Source organism: Lathyrus oleraceus, chromosome 4 (assembly GCF_024323335.1).
Source record: "Lathyrus oleraceus cultivar Zhongwan6 chromosome 4, CAAS_Psat_ZW6_1.0, whole genome shotgun sequence".
NCBI classification, from domain to species: Eukaryota; Viridiplantae; Streptophyta; class Magnoliopsida; order Fabales; family Fabaceae; genus Lathyrus; species Lathyrus oleraceus.
The window spans coordinates 4,894,997-4,919,614 of record NC_066582.1 but is presented as its reverse complement, the minus strand read 5'-3'; the positions used below and the strand labels follow the sequence as shown (position 1 = coordinate 4,919,614).

Below are 24,618 nucleotides of genomic sequence, written 5' to 3'. Positions count from 1 at the left end.
ATCAAGCTATTTTCATCATAGTTATTGAAGAGAATATTTCTTAGTATATTCTAGAATAAAGTAGGATATTTATGTAATTAATACTATGATATGTATTCTTTCCTATATAATGAATCTTTCGTTGTGCTATTCAACACACGGTTTAATCTAAATGTCTCTTAGTCTCGCTTATTTCAACATGGTATCTAGAGCATGCTAAGAGACAATTCTTTCTTCTCTGTGCTTTACCCGGTTGACCCGCTGTCTTCCGATGAGAATTTTTTTTTTTACAAACCGTGTTATCACTCCGGTCCGCCTCTCACTTTTCAAAGTTCTCTGGTAACACCCCTGTCGCCACTACCATCGTTACTGTTCCGGAAAACTTCCGGCAATTTTCCCAAAAATTGACACCACCATCCGACTTGTCGCCCTTTTTCCCGTCGTCAGCCATCCACGCATACTCCCCCACATGCCGCTCGTCTCCCTACGTGTGGGCTTCACGCGACGCCGCTGTCTTGCGCATGCTAGCATGTCTGGTGGTCGTTTCCAACCATTTTTTCATCGGTCAACCCGCCTCTCTCCACCTGTTTCAGATTCGGCCTCTATTTTACTTTCCGACTCACAAAAAATGGTGCTCCAGTTCAAACAACCACGATTTCCCTCTGTTTTATTTTGTTGTCCAATCCATGGGAGACACTGATTCTGGTTTCGGTGGTTCGTTTCCCAAAGTTCCATTTATCCCATGTTAAAAACCATCCAACTCGTCCAACTATAACACATGGGTTGGTGCTGTCAAGATGTGGTTTCACGGTTAGGGATATGAAGATCATCTAACCTAACCACAAAAGTGGATGTTGTTCCTGCCGCCAAACTTGCTAAATTGAAGAAAACTAATGCATTTCTATGCATTGTGTTATGGTTTTCCATAACACCTAATCTCCAAGCGCAGTACCAAGCCTTCTCCATTTGTTATGAGGTTTGGGAAAAGGCCAAGAAAGTCTTCTCTAACGATGTTCACTGTCTATATAGTGTCATCCGTAAAATCAACACTCTGAAGGTGAAGAATATGGATATGAAAGCCTATCTGAGTAAGCTTGATGTCTTGAAAGCAAATTACGCCACCCTCATGCCTTACACAAAAGATGAAATAACTCATGTTGAATAATAGAGTAACATTTTCATGATCATGGCACTTATCAGGCTACCATCAGAGCTCAAGTTCATTCATAACCAGATTTTATCAGGTACTACTATTCCTAAGTATTATGTAGTTAGTGAACAACTTCTTGGCTACACCTCATGCTTTTGATCCGGTCTCCCCTCCATCTATTTCTGCTTTGACACCAGGTGACACTGTTGCCCTTGCATCTATTGGAAATCATCAAAATTTCTTTCTAGGAGAGTCATCCAACTCCAAACCTCGTCCCAAGTGTGACCATTGCAACCGACCTGGGCATACTATTGACCATTGCTGGAAGTTGCATGGTAGACCTCGACGTCAAGTAAATGCAAATCAAATCGATCAGCCAGACACTTTGCATACTTCACATTCTCTTCAGAACTCTAGGCCTAACTACGAGGATTTTCTTAGGTGGTGTCAAACTAATCAGAACTCTGGTTCCACAACTTCGGTTGCACACACCGATAATTCATCTGTTTATTCTCTCAATCATCTTCTCTTGGTCCTTGGGTCCTCGATTCTAGTATGTATGATAATGTTACCGGTAATAAAGTTTTTTTTTCTTCCTTTTCTACCTCTAGTTTCTTGCTTAGTAAACCTAGCACAAATGTTTATTGTAGCGGTAAATTCATGATCATCAAGCTATGGATAAGCTAGAGATCAAATAACAAGAGTAGCCACCGCACTTTTATTGTTTCCAAGGGAAAAGAGAAAAAGTACGAACAAAACCCAAAAGGTAAGAAGTTTTCAAATCAAAACTAATAAAATGTCAGAGATTACAGGTAAGGGGGTTGGTTACACATAGGGAAGGTGTTAGCACCCAAAGTGTCCTAGGTACTCCTAGGGAGCCCTTTTTGTGTGCATGTGTATTTTGTACAAAAGTGATGTTTACAAACAAATAGAATGGGGGGATGAGAAAAGAATTCATTAATTATATTTTTGTGTTTGGTAAGACCTTCGGTCTTGTGCCTACGTACCAACATAAAAATGAGGGATCAAAATCTCGTAGTTCGTGATACAAATTTCAAAATGGATGCATTGCTTTTAACAAAAATTAAGTTGGAAAGACACAAAGGCCTAAAAATGGTTTGAATGAGTTAGTTCTTTTTGGCTTTTTGAAAGTTTAAGTCAAGTATAGTTAAGTTTATTTACAAGTTTGATTTAATAAAAGAAGTTTGAAAATGCAATGGCATAAGGCCAAAGTTTCTATCTTTTTGCAAAGGTGGTCAAAGTTTAGAACAAAATAAGTTCAATCGAAGAAGGTTTTGAAAAAGGAGGGAGATATTTTGAAATTAAAGAAATGGGGAGAAGATGAAGAGACTATCCTATGTACAAAATTAAAAGTTTAGAGTTGAAAAGATCTGACCAAATGGGTAGCAATCCAATAGACAAGAATGTCAATAGAAACCTAGAATTCCCTTGGACTTTTAGAATCAAGCAACACACAAATGCATAATTATATTATCTTGAAGAGCAAGACACCAAATAAAGATGGTCACATCCAAGCTTATCCATTCCATGATCTTCTTCAAGGTAGCCCATGTAACAGATGAATTCTGCGAGTCACAGGTTCAAAATAACAGCTTCACAATGATCATGTTGCAGATGAACTCAGAGAGATCTTGAATGATGTATCAGATGAAGTTTCAAATTGCAAGCACCTTGTTCTTCAATAAGTTGGCATTGGCCAAGTCCTTTAGCATAGGAATGTTGCCTAAATTCTAAGTCCATTTGTCTAAGATCAAGCCAACAATCCATACAAAAGTTTTTTAGGGTTTTTGTTGTTATTATGTACATTAATGGTCAAAGACCACACAAACAAGCAAAGTATACACAAACAAAATATATCACACAATATGGTCCAAGTGGACAAAGTGAAAATTGCATTAACATAAACAATTAGAATGATATGAACAATGACAAATGTATAAAAGCTAGAATTAAATGGCATTAAAGTAAATGACTTGAAATTAAAAGTTAGTAGTTATTAGGTTAGAAGTTAGTATTGTTTTGTTTTTGTTCTTCATTATTTTTAGACATTCTTTGGAGAACACTCAACCCACTTATCACAAGCATGAATCCTTGAGCCAAAACATTTTCCAAAGGAAGGAAAGAAGGCCAAGTTTCCACACAATACCATGAAAGAGGGGAGACTTACAATCTCGCTAACTAGAATGTTATGCCTTTTATGTCACAAATTTAGCGCTATGTTAAGCAATCGTAGTTGGACTTATGTAGAAGTCACAACTATTTGAGATCGGGCAATAGAATTTTGGTGTTAATGCATGTTAGAGACATAGTATTATGAACTATGCTCATGAAACATACCACACACAAAAAGAATATGCAAAAGGTGTGGCCTAATCTCATCCATACTCATGTTAATTTTTCAATCAACTAGCATTAGGACTTTGAGATATCATAGGCCAAATGATATGAATGCATAAAGAAGGGGAATGAGATGAAGAGGGAGGGGAATGGATCAAAACTCAAATTGGTCAAAGGAGGACTTTTACCAAATTAATATCATTCATTCATTTTGGGAGATGGAATGTACATTCCATCAATCCCCTAAATCCAATGATATTAATTTGACAAAGTCAAATCAACCTTGACCAAGGCCCAACAACAAGAGTCAAACATAAACAAGTCATCACAATTGGTCAACAAAAATATTTGGCATTTATTCAAATTAAAAATACTAAAATAATGCATTTAAATTAAATATGGTTTGTCAAATTCCTAAAACCTCATCAAAACACCAAATAAATGGCCATGAGATTTATCATAGGTTAAACAAGGTCAAAGGACCTTGGAGAAAAAATTTCAGATTTTTCAAAGACTTCAAAGTATTTTTAAACAATTAAAAACAAATGAAAGAGGAAAATATTTGAAAGAGGAAAATATTTGAAATTTTTTGGTGAAACTCTCATATTTTTTGGAACAATATTAAAATTAATATGAATGAATGAAAATAAACGGAATAAAAGAAAATCAGAAAATAACCAAAAAAACGTGAGCCATTTAATCTCCCTCATTAATTGAGGTGGAAGATCAAGTGGCCTAGAACACGTGTTCCATGATACACGCGAGTCAGCGTGCCACACATTTGGTAATCACAATGGACGCATGAGGTTAGAACAAAATAACAAGATCATGTGGCTGGGAGACATGTCAGCGCATGGTCAGAGCTGTAGCTCCGGTCTTCTTCTCCGGTGGACCTCACCGGACTGATCCACCCTCAACCATCACTAAAATAAAAAAGGAGGACATGATCTGAAAGAAAAAATGGCGTAGAGCACGAATCTGACCTCAATTTTAACTAACTCCACATATATTGAAAGATATGAGGAGTTGAATTTTGAGGTGTGTCAACTGACCAGATTTAAAGCCCTTCGTTTGGAGCAGGTTCTTATTTATGCTTTTATTTTATTTACTTTCTGTCTACGCTTTTATTTTATTTATTTTCAGCACTCGCTTTACTTTATTTTTTTTCCGCACCCGCTTTACTTTATTTATTTTCCACACTCGCTTTACTTTATTTATTTTCCGCACTCGCTTTACTTTATTTATTTTCCGCACTCGCTTTACTTTATTTATTTTACGTACTTTACTCGCTATTTACGCCTCACATTCTAAAATAAACTTTTCATCATGATCAATACCGTTGTGTTTGTTTGTGTTACCATGTCTGGCTAAATCTTTTAAAGGTTAGAATGTAAGGATCGCGGTTAAAGAGATGTTTCACATGTTGAATTTGTAGAAATACTTTAAAGGTTGTTTTGATTTTTAACTTGAGTTTTCTGAAACAAACTTGGTTAGTTTTAACTATTAGAGGAGTGCGAAAGCACCCTGGCTTAGTAACTAGGAATTTTTATCACTTTAAGGAAAAACTATTTTTGAAACTGTTTTCGGACGCGTTGATAGATTTAAAATCAGGAAACTCCTTGGGTAAACTTTCCAAATCAAAATCACTTTTCAACTAAGTTTACGAGTCTCATTTCTTAAAAATAAGTTTACTACTTTAACGTTCTGCGCACCTTTTATAAGTGACAATAAAAAGCCTTAATTTAAGGGTAAACTCAGTTCTGAATACGCGAATGCGGCAATTCCTGTTAAATGGATTCTTTTCAAGAGTAGAAAATATTGCCTCATAAGTAGTTCTATTTAGACAATCGAAACATCACTTAACTGACGTGAAATACATTCAACCTGTCTTTTCCTGCATTTATTATTTACCATTGTTTTTGCAAACCCAATATCTCTTTTATACCACCTTAGATAAACACCGTAACGATAGAAATCGATAGATTGACGATTTGGTCTCTGTGGGATCGATATTCTTTTCTATTACTTTGATGCAATTTGTGCACTTGCGAATTCACACGATCAAGTTTTTGGCGCCGTTGTCGGGGACCAACTTCGTCAAATTTCGTACCCTGTTGTTACACCGTCTAGACTAAGGCATTATTAGCTGGTAAATGCGAAGAACCCGTAGTACCTAAAATTTAGTAGATCCTTTAGCGGAACCCGAACGTTACACTCGTACACGCCTCTTACTCATCCGAATTAAGAAAGCTATGGTCGAGAATCACGACCGGAGACCTCTTAAGGAATTTGCCCAACCCTCTAACGAGGAACCTAGTTCGAGTATAGTAAACCCCCTTATTCCTGCTAACAATTTCGAACTAAAATCGTCTTTGTTGCAATTAGTGCAACAGAACCAATTTGCGGGTCTCGCTACTGAGAACCCAAATCAAAATTTAAAAGTTTTTATCCAACTAGCCGACACCTTTAAATCTAACGGCGCTTCACCTGATGCGATCCGTTTAAGATTATTTCCTTTCTCCCTCAGGGATAGAGCATGTTCATGGTTGGATTCACTTCCAGCTAACTCAATAACTACTTGGGAAGACCTTAGGAGAGTATTCCTTGCTAGATATTTCCCCTTAGTAAGATTGTTGTTCTTCGAAACCAAATATCTAGATTTACTCAAAACCAAGGAGAATCGCTTTTCGAAGCTTGGGAGAGATATAAAGAGCTATTAAGAGTCTGCTCACACCATGGCCTAGAACAATGGCTGATCGTTCATACCTTCTACAATGGACTCCATTATAACACCAAGATGAGCATCGACGCTGCCGCAGGTGGCGCGCTGATGAACAAACCTTACCCTGAAGCTTGTGACCTAATTGAGGATATGGCCCAAAACCATTACCGATGGGGAACTAAACGAGCATCAATAGAGAAAAAGGAGACCCGAGGTGGAATACATGAGATAAGCTCTCTAGACATGATGCAGGCAAAAATGGACGCTTTAGCCCTTAGGATCGCACATATGTCTACAAACACTAACACCGCAGCAGTAGTTCATACAGAGTGCAAACTTTGTGGATCTAAAGGACACGAATCAGCTGAGTGTAACCTTTTAAACAACCTGAACACCGACCAAGTGAATTACGCCCAAGGTAACCCATTTTCAAACACTTACAACCCTGGATGGAAGAATCATCCGAATTTTTCCTATAAAAACCAGAACCCTATCCAAAATCATGCACCTTAGAGACTGCAAGGTTATCAAGCCCAAAAACCAAATCAACCTCTGCAAGTTGTGCCCCAGAAGTCTAACCTTGAGAAGATCATGGAGAGCTTTATATCGGGCCAGACTCAGCAAAATAAAGAATTCCTAAACTAGAACATTCACGTAAACGAACTTATAACGCAATTAGGAACCAATGTTGATCAGATAATCACTCACAACAAGATGCTTGAAACCCAGATCTCACAGGTAGCACAAAACCAAGCCCCACAAACTACACATGGAGGATAATTCCCTGGACAACCTCAACCAAACCCTCGAGGGCAAGCTAACGCTATCTCGTTACAAAGTGAGACCACTTACGAAGGGCCTCATAACCCAGCAATGAGCGAGTCCAAAACTTCTAAAGGAAATGTACCTACCAACCAAGAAGAGGAACCGTAGGAATCCGAGAAACAAACCAACCAAGAAGGTGAAGCCAAGGATAAAACTTACAAACCACCACCCCCGTACAAACCACCAATCCCATATCCGCAAAGACTTAAACAAACCAAAGTCAACAACCAATATCAAAAATTTATAAAAGTAATAGAAAAGCTTCATGTAGAGATTCCTTTCACCGAAGTTATCACCCAAATTCCGTCTTACGCCAAATTTCTCAAAGACATTTTAACTAACAAGCGTAGGCTCGACAATCCCAAACCCTTGGAATGAAACTTTATTTCCGAGGATAAACTCGCTAAGAAGGAGAAAGACCCTAGTAGTTTTTCTATACCTTGCATTTTAGGGAGTCATGTGATCGACAAAGCTTTCCTAGACTTAGGCACTAGTGTGAGTTTAATGCCCTTAGCTGTATGTAAAAGGTTAAACTTAGGAGAGTTACAACCAACTAAGATGTCCCTCCAACTAGCCGATAGGTCCGTTAAGTATCCTGTAGGCATTTTAGAAGACATCCCAGTTAGGATCGGTCAACTTTATATCCCAACAGACTTTATGGTCATGGATATCAAAGAAGATGAAGATATCCCTATCCTTTTAGGTAGACCATTCTTATCAACAGTCGGAGCTATAATAGATGTTAAAAGAGGGAAATTAACCTACGAAGTAGGGGATGAAAAGATTGAGTTCATTCTTTCAAAATTTCTGATGGCACCAATTCTAGGAGACGCATGATATGCGATCGATATCATAGATGAGTGCATAAGGGAATTTGATCGAGAAGAACCCGTGATCGAACCATTTTCAAACCCGAATGAAAAGGATGACGAGCTAGAGGAAACGGAACCTCACACTAACGAATGTCTGGATCTTACTCCAGACCTTTCACCAAATTCCCAAAAACCAGCTCAAGAACTTAAGGAACTACCCAAGAACCTAAGATATGAGTTTTTGGATGAAGAAATGAACCGCCCAGTAATAGTTAGTGCCACCTTAAACCAAGATGAGACAAATCGACTCTTGAATGTTTTAAGAAGATACCCCTCTGCCTTAGGGTACAACATCTCTGATTTAAAAGGTATTAGCCCATCCATGTGTATGCACAGGATCTCGCTAGAGGAGGATTCAAAACCTTCCAGAGAACATCAGAGACGAATCAACCATGTAATGAGCGAGGTGGTGAAGAAGGAAGTTCTTAAACTACTGGAAGCTGGTATAATCTATCAGATCTCTGATAGTAAGTGGGTAAGTCATGTACATGTGGTACCCAAAAAGGAGGCATCATAGTCGTGCAGAACGAGAAGGGAGAGCATGTCGTTAAACGCATAGAAGGAGGATGGCGTATGTGCATAGATTATAGGAAGCTCAGTAAGGCAACTAGGAAAGACCATTTCCCCCTTCCATTCATAGACCAAATGCTTGAGTGTCTTGCCAGACACTCTTACTTTTGTCATCTGGATGGATATTATGGATTTTTCCAAATACTCATACACCCCGAGGATCAAGAGAACACAACCTTTACATGTCCTTACGGAACGTTTGCTTACAGACGAATGCTGTTTAGACTCTGTAATGCGCCAGCTACTTTCTAACGTTGTATGATGTCAATCTTCGCAGATTATCTCAACGGAATTATGGAAGTATTCATGGAAGACTTCTTGGTGTGTGGATTAGACTTTGAAGACTGAATTATTAACCTTGAGAAAGTCCGTAGTTTCCTTGGACATGCCGGTTTCCTTGGACAGTTAGAGAAGTTATACCTTAACCCTCTTAAGACAGTTAGAGAAGTCTGTAGTTTCCTTGGACACGCCGGTTTCTACCGACGCTTCATAAAAGACTTCTCTAAAATAACAAAACCCCTGACCGGCCTTCTGATGAAAGACATTGAATTCATTTTCGATGAAAAATGTATCGAGGCCTTTAACCCTTTAAAACAAGCATTAATTTCAGCACCCATTCTACAAACCCCGGATTGGACTAAACCCTTCGAAATAATGTGTGATGCTAGCGATTTCGCTATAGGAGCTGTTTTAGGGCAAAGAAAAGATAAGAAACTACACGTAATATATTACGCTAGTAGAACCCTAGATGCCACTAAATTAAATTATACAACAACAGAGAAGGAACTCCTAGTTATAGTTTTCGCAATCGATAAATTTAGGTCTTATCTTGTAGGATCTAAAATTATAGTCTATACAGACCATGCAGCTATCCGTTACCTTCTGAGCAAAAAGGATGCAAAACCTAGATTACTCAGGTGGATCCTTTTGCTACAAGAATTCGACTTAGATATTAGAGACAAAAAAGGAACAGAAAACGTAGTTGCTGACCATCTTTCCAGACTAGAGCATTTGAAGCCAGATCGTTTACCTATAAATGATGACTTCACCTATGACAGACTGATAGCTAAGATAGATACCACTCCCCTTGAACCTGATAGAGACAACCTTGGGACGATTTCAGAAATTAGCAGAGTACCATGGTACGCTGATTTTGTGAACTATCTAGCCGCTGATATCATACCATCTGACCTCAACTATCAACAGAAGAAGAAATTCTTTAAAGATATAGACACTTCTATTGGGACGAACCACTCCTTTTCAAAAGAGGAACTAATAACATATTTTGACGTTGCGTCCCGGAAGAAGAAGTCAGAAACATCATAGAGCATTGTCACTCTTCACCCTATGGTGGACATTCAAGCACATCCAAGACATACACTAAGATCCTTTAAGCTGGTCTTTATTGGCCAACACTTTGGTGTGATGTCCATGCTTATATTGTCTGATGTGACCGGTGCCAGCGCGCTGGGAACATCTCAAGACATGACGAAATGCCTTTGAAGAACATCCAAGAAGTAGAACTATTTGACGTTTGGGGTATTGATTTCATGGGACCTTTTCCATCTTCGTTGGGGAACAAGTACATTTTGGTAGCCGTTGACTTGTCCAAGTGGATAGAAACTATAGCCGCACCCACCAACGACACAAGAGTAGTCATCAAGATGTTAAAGAATAATATATTTCCCATTTTTGGAGTTCCACGACTTGTCATAAGTGATGGTGGATCACATTTTATATCCAGGATATTTAATAAACTCTTAAGGAAATATGGAGTAAAACACAGAGTAGCAACACCATATCACCCCCAGACTAATGGTCAAGTGGAAGTATCTAACAGAGAGATTAAGCAGATCTTGGAAAAAACTGTATCAATATCTAGAAAAGATTGGTCTAAAAAGCTAACAGAAGCACTGTGGGCTTACAAAACCCCTATTGGAACTACACTGTACCAGTTAGTCTATGGGAAGTCATGTCACTTACCTTTTGAACTCAAGCACAAGGAATATTGGGCCATCAAGACCCTGATTTTGGAGTACCTAGCATCTGGCAAGAAGAGAATCCTTGATATTCACAAATTGGAGGAACTCCGCCAGAACGCTTACGAGAATGCCGTTATATACAAAGAAAGAACCAAATCTTGGCACGACAAAAGGATTGTGAAAAAGGAATTTAATATAGGCAACTCTGTTCTCCTCTTCAATTCGAGATTACGTCTTTTTCTAGGTAAGTTACGTTCGAGATGGACATGCCCCTTTGAGGTTTCCACAATCCTAAAATCTGGAGCAGTTGAAATCCGGAACAGTTCCTGTAACCCGTTTGTGGTAAATGGACAAAGACTGAAGCAATACCAAGGAGGTGACATCCCCACAGAATGTCATGACCAAACTCTGATCGATCCTCTAGTTCCTACCTCTAACATATAAAGTTCGAATCGTCAAGCTAACGACGTTAAACAAGCGCTGCATGGGAGGCAACCCATGATTTCTTTTCCTTTACTTTTACTATTTTCAATTTATATTTTTATTTGTTATATATATATGTATATCTATGTGGAGACTAACAGTTATGATATTTGCGATTTCAGGTGTCCTCTGTTTCTAATCTAACTTTTCAGGAATGGAGAATATCGACACTATGCCAGTAATCTTTCGTGACCCAGTTCAAGAGCAGCGCTACGCCATGCTTTCACAGCGCCCAATGCTCCCCACCAGATATCCTGACTCAAGATGCATAGAGGCATTAGGCATTGAGCCTATACATGTTGGAAGCACAGTGACTCATATAGCCTTAGCCCTGGGACTCGATAGAAGATTATCTCACCGGACGTCTTATTGCAGCTACACCTTGATGGATATTGATTTATGTCTGGACCGTGGCCTCATGAGGAGATCTTCTTTCCAACCGGATCAATACAGGCTATTAATCGAGGGTGAGACTATTCACTACTTCACTTTACCTGACCCTCAGGTGACTTATGTTATTGATCAGGCCAACTGGGCCTACGCCATAGAAGGGCAGGGAGAGACAGTAGACGAGTCAAAAATCGCACCTATCAGAATCAAAGTTCGCACCAACAATCCAAATCCCCAGACTCCGAGCATACAGTCTGAACTGGTTAAGCTTCGCATGGAGATAGCCCAGCTTCACCAGGAGCTTGCTGATGTTACTTTGCAGGTCGAAGTATCAGTCGCCTCGCATGACACCGAGACTGATATACTGAATGATGAGATCGCCGACCTCCGACGCCAAATCGTAGAGCTTCGAGGATACGAAGTCGAGGACACTCCACCATACCCTGAGCATTGATGCCATCATGAACCGAGAAATATCGTTTGAATTTCCCTATTTTCCCATTATTTATTATTCATGCTTATTTTTATTATTTCCTATGACATTATGCTTGCTTTATTTTTCCTAAGATCTCTGGACTCGTGAATTATTATTGACTCTTCATATATATATATATATATATATATATAATATATATATATATATATATATATATATATATTATATATATATATATATATATATATATATATATATATATATATATATATATATATATATATATATATATATATATATATATGCATTATTATTATTATTATTATGTTTTTATGTCCATTTTATTTTATCTTGTTTTATTTTACTTTACTATTTTATTTTGTTTTATTTTTTTTATTTTATTTTGTTTTGTTTTATCAAGCTTAAATAAAAAAAACAGCATTCTTCTTCTCCCAACTCCACCAAAGTTCATAAAAAATTCCATACTTTCTCATTTTGACTACAAACCATTACCATTTCCAAACTTCACTTCTCCCTTTCTCCACCAAAAACCCATTAAACTCCATTTTTCATTTTCTTTCTATAAATATTCATTTTTCTCTACAATCACCATTAATGGCCGGAATGGAGTTAAACAACATCATTCTTCATGGAGGAAAGTCCGGTGAGCGACAAAACAAGATTTTACAAAAATTGCAAACTCGGGAGATCCTCGCTACCAGGTATGTCGACGAAGACTGTTTGTACACTTTAGGCACATACCATAGTGTTTTCCACATGCTTGATAATTTAGGATTACACGATATTTTTGTTAGTAAAGCACCCACATACGATAGACTCACTAGGGAATTTTTTAGTTCCTTAATTTACATTGTTTACCCCGGCACTGCTAGCACGGTAGGTACCGTCTGTTTTAGAATGTTTAATATAGAATACGAGTACACTACCGATGCTTTAGAGGGTTTTCTAGGAATGCCTTATGGTGAGGGTGTTATCTGTGAGACGCCCTTGGATGCTGAATGGGCACTCGAAGCATTTACTTTTTGAAATATATTATCTAATATGAATGTCACTTCCTTTGAAGGAATTTTGGCTTTTAATATTCATAACCCCTCCATACGTATTATTATTATTATTATTATGTTTTTATGTCCATTTTATTTTATCTTGTTTTATTTTACTTTACTATTTTATTTTGTTTTATTTTTTTTATTTTATTTTATTTTATTTTGTTTTGTTTTATCAAGCTTAAATTAAAAAAAAAACAGCATTCTTCTTCTCCCAACTCCATCAAAGTTCATAAAAAATTCCCTACTTTCTCATTTTGACTACAAACCATTACCATTTCCAAACTTCACTTCTCCCTTTCTCCACCAAAAACCCATTAAACTCCATTTTTCATTTTCTTTCTATAAATATTCATTTTTCTCTACAATCACCATTAATGGCCGGAATGGAGTTAAACAACATCATTCTTCATGGAGGAAAGTCCGGTGAGCGACAAAACAAGATTTTACAAAAATTGCAAACTCGGGAGATCCTCGCTACCAGGTATGTCGACGAAGACTGTTTGTACACTTTAGGCACATACCATAGTGTTTTCCACATGCTTGATAATTTAGGATTACACGATATTTTTGTTAGTAAAGCACCCACATACGATAGACTCACTAGGGAATTTTTTAGTTCCTTAATTTACATTGTTTACCCCGGCACTGCTAGCACGGTAGGTACCGTCTGTTTTAGAATGTTTAATGTAGAATACGAGTACACTACCGATGCTTTAGAGGGTTTTCTAGGAATGCCTTATGGTGAGGGTGTTATCTGTAAGACGCCCTTGGATGCTGAATGGGCACTCGAAGCATTTACTTTTTGAAATAGATTATCTAATATGAATGTCACTTCCTTTGAAGGAATTTTGGCTTTTAATATTCATAACCCCTCCATACGTATTTTTAGATGCCTTTTGGCATGTACCATATTTGGCCGGGAGAACTCTAACAAAGTAAATGCTCGTGAGTTGCTGTTTTTACAGGGTTGCCTCACTAATCGCAGGATCAATCTTGTTCCTTTCATGTTGGCCCATATGTCTGCCATCCTTAAAAAAGGAGGAACCATCTCTTTCGGTGGTTTGATTACCTCAATTGCTAGAGCGTTAAATCTACACGCTGAGTTACCCACCTTGGAACCACTCCCTCACCGCACCATTAACTTAAAGTTTTTGAAAGATATGAAATTATGCAAGGTGCGGCGAGAAGGTGGTTTTCACCTAATGATCCATGGTGCAGTTGTACCCATTGTTGTCCTACCTTGCTCTCAGCGTACAGATGTCCAACATGCGAGGAACTGGACGTATGATCTAGACGCTCCGCCCTTTACCGGTCCTTTGCCACCTAACGTTCCTATGGACGATGGGAAAGGGACCGATGATGAGTATGATCGGCGCGACCAGACACATGCTCATGATATTCCTGCTGCATCACCTGCACACATTGCACCTTCTTCCTCTAACCCTTTTGCAGGTACCACTCCCGGTTTCTACATCACCGAGGAGATGTGGCGCAAGCACCTGGCTCGTGAGGAAAGGTGTGACACCCTCCTGAATACCATAAACCAACAACTGATAGATAATATGAGTTTTATGGTAGCTTTCCAGCAGCGTAGTGAGCAAGCACATCGGATTGTCACTGAGTCCTTATTTGCGATCACTAATAAGCAGCATCGCCAGCGACAAGCTAATGAGCGTCACTTCGCTCTTATCGAGGTCACACAAGGATCTCTCTTAGGTCTCTCTCAGCAGCTGCAGGAAGGACTTAGTACTCGTAGCAGACGTGGTCGACCCAGGCATCCTGACCAGGGCGGTGACGATACCGGTGCTCACCCCTAGTTCTCTCCCTCTCTCTTCCAGGTTACTCCTACCCTATCTCATATCGAAACATTAAGGACAATGTTCGGTTTAAGTGTGGGAGGAGATTTTATCGCTTTTTATCTTTTCTTTATTTTTATCGCTTTCCTTTACTTTTTTCGCTTTTTACCGTTTTCTTTTCTTTTTAGTATGCTTTATATGTTTTAGTTGTTTGTTTTTCCTTTCAATAAAATAACATGTGTCTGACGAGTCATCTGTGTAGTGTATCCGTATTTTCTCTCATTTCTTTAACCTTACCAAAAAAAATTGAGCAAAGAAAACAGTGCATCTTGAATATTCAGGCTATAAGACAAGTTTATAACAGGATGTAAAAGACTTGGGAAAACTTTTTCTAAAAATCGGTATTGTCTTAACACCTTAGGCTTCATGATTATAAGAATCGATCCCGATACCCCATATGTTGTAGCCCCAATTTTTGTTCCAAATAAGTCCTTAAGTAGTTTATCCTTGCAGTCAGCTCCGGCTTAAGCATGCTCTATGATCGGTAAAATAGCATGTGTACTATTTGCATCAATGTAGTAATAAAAAGGGAGTTATCCCGAGTATCGGTCTCGAGGACTGCGTAGAAAGTATCAATTTTTATAATAGTTCAATTGAACAAAAGTTCATATGGGGTTTGATGATTGTTTTCACAATTGAAAAGAAACAAAAATATAAAGCGTATAAAGCTCTTTTAATCAATATGAAAAATAATGCTAAGGCCAGGTGTATGAATTGCTGTGTATTCCACTTTTTTCCATATCATATAGCGTTGATGCTATTATAATTCAAAACAGTTTCTCCAAAGTAGTTTTCTCTAATTCCTTAGCCAAAACCATTTAACAGGCAATTTCGCTCCTAATTCCTTAGTCATTCAAATTGCTGTTAAGAAATATTTATTTTATCAAGAATTTACGGTAACCACAGTTTGATCCTCATTCCTAAGTGATTAAATGTGGGTTATTATACAACACGTGATAAGGCGGTTTGTCCGACCTAAACCTTAACCATCAGAATTTCATTTGTCCGATAAAATTAAGCATTAAGCACGTTGTATAATAATTTGAATTACGAAAACATCAATGATTATAAGAACATGGATAAAATATTCATACAGTAACAATTTAGGGACACCCCCTAGCATTGGGGGGTTTAGCCTCTCATAATATTCAAAGACAAAAGATTACAAATTAAAGACATTACAAGTTGTTGTTGATGAAAGTTGATCTTCAATTTCTTCCGATCTTGAAGATCTCTTCTCTTCTCCACACCTTGCAAGGTTGCTTCCTCTTTTCGTATCTTTTCTTTTCACGATCCAAAAGTCCCTTTCTCAGTGCTCCAAATCCAACTAAATAGTTTCCAAACAACTAAAATTAATGCCAAATTCCCAAAATGCCCTTCGGATGTCCACAGGAGTTAAAACAAGAAAAATCAAAATTTTGAGCGAAATGGCCAACACGGGCCATGTCAGGTGACACTGCTGCCCGTGTTGGCTCCTCTGTAGGTTCAACAAGGCATGCCAAGCTGACACGGGCTGTGTCAGGTGACACGGGCACCCGTGTCAGCCCACTGTTTTACTGGGTTCCTGATAGTTTGTTCTGCACATGTTGACACGGGCCGTGTCAGGTGACACGGGCACCCGTGTCAGCCCCCCTGTTTTGTCTGTTTTTCGCTTTTCCTTAAGTCTCTAACCTCCCTTCTTCCGGTACACACTTTCGGACTTTTAATCTAACCTGGAAACCAAAATACTACACAGAAACGCATAAAATGCGACAAAAGGCGAAAAACTACTAATGTAACATAAAACAAACGGAAATTCATACAATGCAATAAACTGAAGAAATCACTAAAATAAAACGCAAAAGTTACTGATTCATGAAGATTCCATTTTGGATAGATGATGAAAACTGAGTGTAAATGGTGGCCGATCACAACCCCAAACTTATCTCATTGCTTGTCCTCAAGTGATGCAAGAGACAAAGCGGAGGTCAACCATGGATTCTATTATTTCCTCAACAAAGCTGATGTTATTCGTAACTTGGTTTTCTCCTTCCCGATTAAGTTTCCGGTTCCCCCATTCGACATTTTCCACTGCCTTATCATTTCAGAGAGTTCTTTTACCTGCAAGCTTCTTCACACTACTCACCAAATCTCTCGAGGTTAAGGTGTTTAGCACTCAATAAATCAAGGTATGCAATATCAACTCTTACTTTTTGAATAGATTCTACGTCAACTGCACAAACACAATTCACACACTTTAAGAGGTCTTCAGGTTTGTAACGGGGCTTAGGTACGGTGGGAGAGTAGACAACAAAATGGATTACAAAAGGTTTTACAGCTCGGCATTCATGTTGTTGTTTTTCTTTTGTGCAAGAATTTTATTTTTTTGGGGTGTCGTCAAATCTTGACTCTTTTTCCACTCAAATTCATTTTAATGCATGAGTATATTTCTAAGGCAAGTGCTTATTTTTTTCATTTATTTTTCTCTTCTTTTTTTCCGGTAGAAGCGGATGTTTCTACACACTTTTTCTTCTTCTTTCTTTTCCTTGCACTTGCCATTTTTCAACAACATTTTTAATCTACGGATGAATACCCCAAACTTATCTTTTTGCACAAGTTTTACATTACACAGTCATGCCGAGCTAGGGTAGAGGGTGTATGGCTACGGGTTTACATGATGGTTTACACAAACAAAGGGTTACAGGCTCAAAGGGGTTAACAACGGATGAAAACAACATTATGGGTGGCTAGAAAGGCTCAAAGGATGAAAACAAACAACGTGCCTTAGTGTGTGTGCTTTTGTATTGTGCTATATCAGCAGAACTTATGCAAAATTAGAGAGATAAAGTCATACCTGAATGCGCTCTTTTTGTGTTTGGTTAAGCTAAAATCTCACCATGTTGGGTAAGCTTGCAGACTTCAAACATTCTTTATGATAGAAAGCTTCTTTATCAGCTTGGGCTTACCTTCTTCTTTTTCGGTCTGGATTTCCAAGTTGCGTCCAACCTTTTGTTTCTCAACTGTGTCACCTTCCAGGTTGCCTCGGGAGAAAATCCGGGGTTGCGTCTTTTACTCACTGTCCACTAGTCTCTCATTTCTCCAGCATCATCTACTTTCATCTGTAACTTACAAAGGTAAAAACAACCACACAACGACGAACAAAATAACACACAGACACAATAAAAATGAAATTTAAAGCAATTCAATTAAAAACCTCCCCACACCTGAACCAAACATTGCCCGTAATGTTTAAAGTTAAGATATGAGAAGCACTTACAACGATTACTGAGGAGGTGGTGGCGGGTATGGATAATGCAACATCATGTGTTGCATCATTGCATTCATCTCATCCAAAACCGTCCCTTGACAGCATTGTTCAGCTCCAAACCTGGTGAGCTCTTCACCTTGCCTGGATTGCTCCGTGCGAATGTGGCCAAAATTTTCCTGTTAATTTTTATGATAAATTGATTCATGCATGGCGTTCATTTCACATTTGCATTCATTCATTAGCATACATTCTCATATAAATTATAAATTTTAATTTATTTATTATGTGATACAGATATAAAAAATAATAATAATTTTGGTTATCTGTATGATATAAATAAATTTTATATATATAAATAAAATAGTTTTAATTTAATGATAAATAAAAATAGATTTGAATTTTAATTGTATAATTAAAATTTTAAATTAATTTTATTTGTTAAAGCTCATTAAATTATAATAACTATTTTTTATAATTTAGTGACTCATGTTCCATTTATTCATTATTTATAAATAGTATTTATTTAGTAATTCACGTTTTTTACTTAATAAAATTTATTTATAAGAGTAACATTTTTTAAAAGCCCATAAATTATAAAATAATTTTGGTTGATATAAGTAAGAGTAATTTTGATTTTTTTTAAATGATGAAAGTAAAAATAGAAATAGGTTTAAATTTTAATTCAATTATGTAACTAAAATTTAAATTAATTTTTATTTGTTAAAAGTCATTTAAATTATTCATTATTTATAATAATATTTGTATTTAATAAATATTTAGCAAGGTTAAACCCTAACTCTCCTAAAGTATAGGAAGGGATCCAAATATTTAGCAAGGTTAAACCCTAAAGTATAGGAAGGGATCCAAATATTTAGCAAGGTTAAACCCTAAAGTATAGGAAGGGATCCAAATATTTAGCAAGGTTAAACCCTAATCCACACCATTATAAATACTTCATATGGCTGCAGCAAAAAAAAGAGGGGACGAAAAAGAGGAGAGATACAGCAGAAGAAGATACACAAGGCAAGGCAAAAGCAAGAAGATTCACGGGCAGGGAAAAGAGAAGCAACCATAAAGCACTCATAGCCTGAATAAGAACAACACACATACAGTGAGCAAGCTAGAGGAATCAAATCCCCAGTAAGTGTTCATTATGGAATTTGCATCCAGCATGATTACCTTGCAATACTCCTTAATTCATGCATGAATAATATTGGTTTAATATATATATTGAGATGATGTATTCATGGTTTGGTGGATGTTGATATTGCTTTATTCAAGTATGCATCTGTTCTTGATATGTCATAGCATGTTGGAGAAATTCTGTTTGCATGATTAAAGAATTATATCTGTCATTTAATTATTATTATATGAGTGTTGTTTCTAGCATGATTATGTTTATTTCACATGCTGTTATTACATAATAATGATGATGATGATATAATGGTGATAATATAAATCCTTGGTTGTCTTTAACATGTATGTGTAAGGTTTGTTTTATCATTATCACTTGCAGTAAAGAGAACTAATACATGAGTAAAATAATATAAGCTTCTTGATTTGTGCATGGCTATTTTTATTATTGCATGATGATTACATATGATCTTATTTTATGTGTGTGGTTTGATATAAGATGAAGTTACAGGTTTGTTGTATTCACATGAAAGAAACAGCATGAGAAAAAATAAAGTAGTTTGCCGTAAGAGAGAAAGTTGTAACATGCATGGTGGTGTTGTGTCAAAATGGAAAAATCCATGTAGAATTAATATATATTTTAATGAAGGCGAATAAATAATAAATGGACCAACATGGCTCGTTGGTAGCTCCCCCCTCACTGCCTATTTTTTAGCTTTTCAGTGTTTTTACTATGTTTACTCCCTTTCCACTATAATTAATTCACCACTATTTTTCTATTATTAAAATAAAACCCATTAATTAATTTTCTAATTAATATATTATATTAGTTATTTAAACTAGGATATAATTTAATCTAGTTTATTAATTAAATTTTCATATATCACTTAATTAATTAAAATGAGCTATTTTGAATAATAAAAATCTAATTATATTTTTTTTCTCTTTTCTTTTAAATTTTCTATCAATTTAGTCTAAGTTTTCCCATAAATTCATTAAAAAAAAGTTTCTATTATTATAGACTAAAAATGTTCTTAATTCATTCTTAAAAAAAAATTATTTCTTTCTTTTTAGTTTAATTAGGTTTTATTATTTTGTATGCCCTTTTAATTTTGTACTCGTTAATTAAGATTTAGATATTTTATATCCCCTTTAAAATTATGTACCCCATCCCGAAGCCATGTAATAGCGTAGTCTTATTTTTCGCACTTTAATTTTTCCGTACTGTGAATATAACTGTCTAGATGTATGCTAATAGGATTGCATGGAAAGATAAATAATCGAACTTAGATAAATTAATTCAAGATAATATATCTGAATCCAATCATTTCCACACTTGCACCTCTAGGGTAACCCTCTCTTTGTTGCCTTACGATATTACGGTCATGTCCCACGAATGTGGGGATACCCTTAGCAAAGACCCTTTCGAATAAATCATCATCATCCCTAAACAGATAAGTCATATTCCCTTCGATCAAAAGGTCAATGTCCCTACAAGATAAATCATAGTCCCTCGAACGTTGCCTTCGAATATATGACCTTGCCCCTCGAACGTTGCCTTCGAATATATGACTTTGTCCCTCGATGACCCTTCGTTGTAGCCTGCGATTAAATGATGATCGTCCCTTCGAATTCTAAGGTATCCTTACAAATGTTGCCTTCAATGACCAATCGACGATCCCACGATGTCCCTTTACATCCAAAGGATAAGACTACTTACTTCTCAATAGTAAGGACAGTTTTACCCTCCTAAGGATAGGAAATACCTTTTAATTTTGTACTCGTTAATTAAGATTTTGATATTTTATATCCCCTTTAAAATTATGTACCCCATCCCGAAGCCATGTAATAGCGTAGTCTTATTTTTCGCACTTTAATTTTTCCGTACTGTGAATATAACTGTCTAGATGTATGCTAATAGGATTGCATGGAAAGATAAATAATCGAACTTAGATAAATTAATTCAAGATAATATATCTGAATCCAATCATTTCCACACTTGCACCTCAAGGGTAACCCTCTCTTTGTTGCCTTACGATATTACGGTCATGTCCCACGAATGTGGGGATACCCTTAGCAAAGACCCTTTCGATTAAATCATCATCATCCCTAAACAGATAAGTCATAGTCCCTTCGATCAAAAGGTCAATGTCCCTACAAGATAAATCATAGTCCCTCGAACGTTGCCTTCGAATATATGACCTTGTCCCTCGAATGTTGCCTTCGAATATATGACTTTGTCCCCCGATGACCATTTGTTGTAGCCTGCGATTAAATGATGATCGTCCCTTCGAATGCTAAGGTATCCTTACAAATGTTGCCTTCAATGACCAATCGACGACCCCACGATGTCCCTTTACATCCAAAGGATAAGACTACTTACTTCTCAATAGTAAGGATAGTTTTACCCTCATAAGGATAGGAAATACCTTTTAATTTTGTACTCGTTAATTAAGATTTAGATATTTTATATCCCCTTTAAAATTATGTACCCCATCCCGAAGCCATGTAATAGCATAGTCTTATTTTTCGCACTTTAATTTTTCCGTACTGTGAATATAACTGTCTAGATGTATGCTAATAGGATTGCATGGGTAGATAAATAATCGAACTTAGATAAATTAATTCAAGATAATATATCTGAATCCAATCATTTCCACACTTGCACCTCTAGGGTAACCCTCTCTTTGTTGCCTTACGATATTACGGTCATGTCCCACGAATGTGGGGATACCCTTAGCAAAGACCCTTTCGAATAAATCATTATCATCCCTAAATAGATAAGTCATAGTCCCTTCGATCAAAAGGTCAATGTCCCTACAAGATAAATCATAGTCCCTCGAACGTTGTCTTCGAATATATGACCTTGTCCCTCGAACGTTGCCTTCGAATATATGACTTTGTCCCTCGATGACCCTTCGTTGTAGCCTGCGATTAAATGATGATCGTCCCTTCGAATGCTAAGGTATCCTTACAAATGTTGCCTTCAATGACCAATCGACGACCCCACGATGTCCCTTTACATCCAAAGGATAAGACTACTTACTTCTCAATAGTAAGGACAGTTTTACCCTCCTAAGGATAGGAAATACCTATAAAGACTTTGGTTAGGTATAACTCTTAAATGCTTGCTCACAACTTAAAATACTTTTCACACCTCACACTTTTCAAAACATCTTTTAGAAAATCACCACTTGGTATACATTTGCACCAGAATCATCGCCGAGTTATATTTTTCTAAACATCTTTCAAAATCAAACGAGATAAACACTTTGTATACATTCGTACAAGAATCATTACAAAGTTAAACTCTCCTTTCAAAATATTTTCTAAACACACCACATTTCTCAAACACTTTCTCAAACAAGGAAAACATAAGTGAGTTAAGCAATTAAGAGCCCATGGATAACCATGGATACAAAGGTTGCTAACACCTTCCCTTTGTATAATGTACCTCCCGAACTCAAAATCTAATCAAGGTCTTTCCTGTTCTTTTCCGCCTTTCCTTATTGGATAAAAGAAAAGTCGGTGGCGACTCTTGGTATCCGCAACATTGTTTTTCAAAGCAAAAACACAAAGTCAGTTCACCGTATTACAGAACTGTCGACTCTGCCGGGGACTCTTAAAAAGAGAGGTTACCTTAAAGATAAGATCACTTATGTTTTCGAATTGTTTCTTTGTCTGATTTACTTTTAAGGGATTGTTTGGGTATTCTATGCTTGAGTGAAAGATCCTACACCCGGATCTAGTGTACCTTAGGTAAGTAGCAAGAGATCATCGCGATTGTCCGACGTATACTGGAATGGTTAAAATGATGGCTACGGTTAATGTGACACTTTGGATGTCCTGATGTTCCTCATGTTTACTTGAGGAAACATTTGGCGTCTGCGTGGTGTCATCAAAGCATTAACCAGACCTTTAGAACCCTAATTGACTCATCCTAGCCATTAGAAAGTAGTGAGATAACTGACTTCGGTTCCGACTGGGGTTGGTTGATACTCGATACTACACTCTTTGAGATTGGACTTTAGGGAAATTTTGGTCAACCGCTTGGTGTTGCACTGAAGTGGACTTAAGGAAAGGTCAATGATTTGAGATCCTTCTAGAACCCGGTTACTATTCTTGGACAGGTTGAACCAACCAAACTTCAGTGGGGAGGGTACTTACCTATGGAACTCATGCAAGCCTTAAAACCTAGGAATGATTGTGGTGTGACTTGTTTGTGCTTGTTACTTACTTGACATCATAACATCATGACATCATGGCATTGTACTAACCATTTCGAGGACTTAGGGATTTAACTTTGCTCTGTTTTGTAGGGCTATGGCTTCCAGGAAGACCATCCGGATCAATTTTGTAGCGACCTCTCCTCAACTCAAGGATTTAGTGTCGGAACTTCCCGATCATGCTCAGTTCATCAAGAAACATGGTTATCTCCTCAATTTAGTTACCACCGGTTTCAAGGAAGATATGATGAGAGTTCTATTCCAGTTCTTCGATCCTAAACATCATTGCTTCACCTTCCCAGATTATCAGTTGGTACCCACATTAAAAGAATTTTCTAGGTTGCTTGGGATACCTATCCTTGATCAAACACCTTTCAGTGGTTTAGAAAAGATTCTGAGGTCTGAAGAGGTTGTCGCGGCTTTACACATGACAAAGTCCGACATTGAAACTAATTGGGTAACAAGAAGTGAAGTTAAGGGTTTACTTGCAAAATTTCTGATAAATAAGGCCCGAGAATTCCTAAAAGCTATGAGTGTCCACGCTTTCGAAGATGTTCTAGCATTACTAATCTATAGTTTGGTGCTATTTCCTAATTTGGATCAATTCATAGACATGAATGTTGTTAAGATATTTCTCACTCATAACCCTGTGCCCACCTTGCTTGGAGACATTTTGCATTCCTTTCACACTCGTACTATGAAAAGGCAAGGGACCCTCATGTGCTGCGTACCTTTATTATCTAGGTGGTTTATTTCGCACCTTCCTCAATCAGTCTTGAAGAATTAGCAAAATTTGAAATGGTCTCAAAGGATAATGTCGCTCTCCCATTCAGACATCCATTGGTGTCCCCAACCCAAAGAAAATGTTATCATCATTGACCGTTGTGGAGAATTCTCTAACGTACCACTCATGGGGATAAGAGGAGGTATTACTTATAATCCTGCTTTAGCCCTACGTCAGTTTGGTTATGCTCGAAGAGATGGTCCACATGAAATAATTATCCAAGGCACTGTGTTTGACTATGACAACGATTCTCAAGGTCTCCGTCAAAGGTTTGTACGAGCTTGGGGCATGGTGAAAAGAAGTACTTTAGGACAGAAAAACTCTATTCCTATGGAACCTTATCTCAGATGGGTACGCGCCAGAGCTCGTGAGCTTATCATGCCATATCTTGCAATCGGACCTCTGATTCTTGAACCAAAAGTTAAAGGAGGTACCCCTCAGATCATTCCTTATCCAGACATGCCTACCAATGTTGAAGAATTGAAGAAATCTTGGATCCAGTTGAGAGAGGAAAGGGATACTTTTGAAGCTCAG

General features: G+C 37.3%; 1 non-coding gene across 1 annotated transcript; it reads right to left on the bottom strand.

Annotated features, from left to right (window-relative positions):
* Positions 1 to 6,122: 6,122 nt before the first annotated feature.
* LOC127078033 (small nucleolar RNA R71) lies at positions 6,123 to 6,229 on the bottom strand. Its single transcript, XR_007787781.1, has one exon. It is a non-coding gene; the product is annotated as a small nucleolar RNA R71 (small nucleolar RNA).
* Positions 6,230 to 24,618: the final 18,389 nt, after the last annotated feature.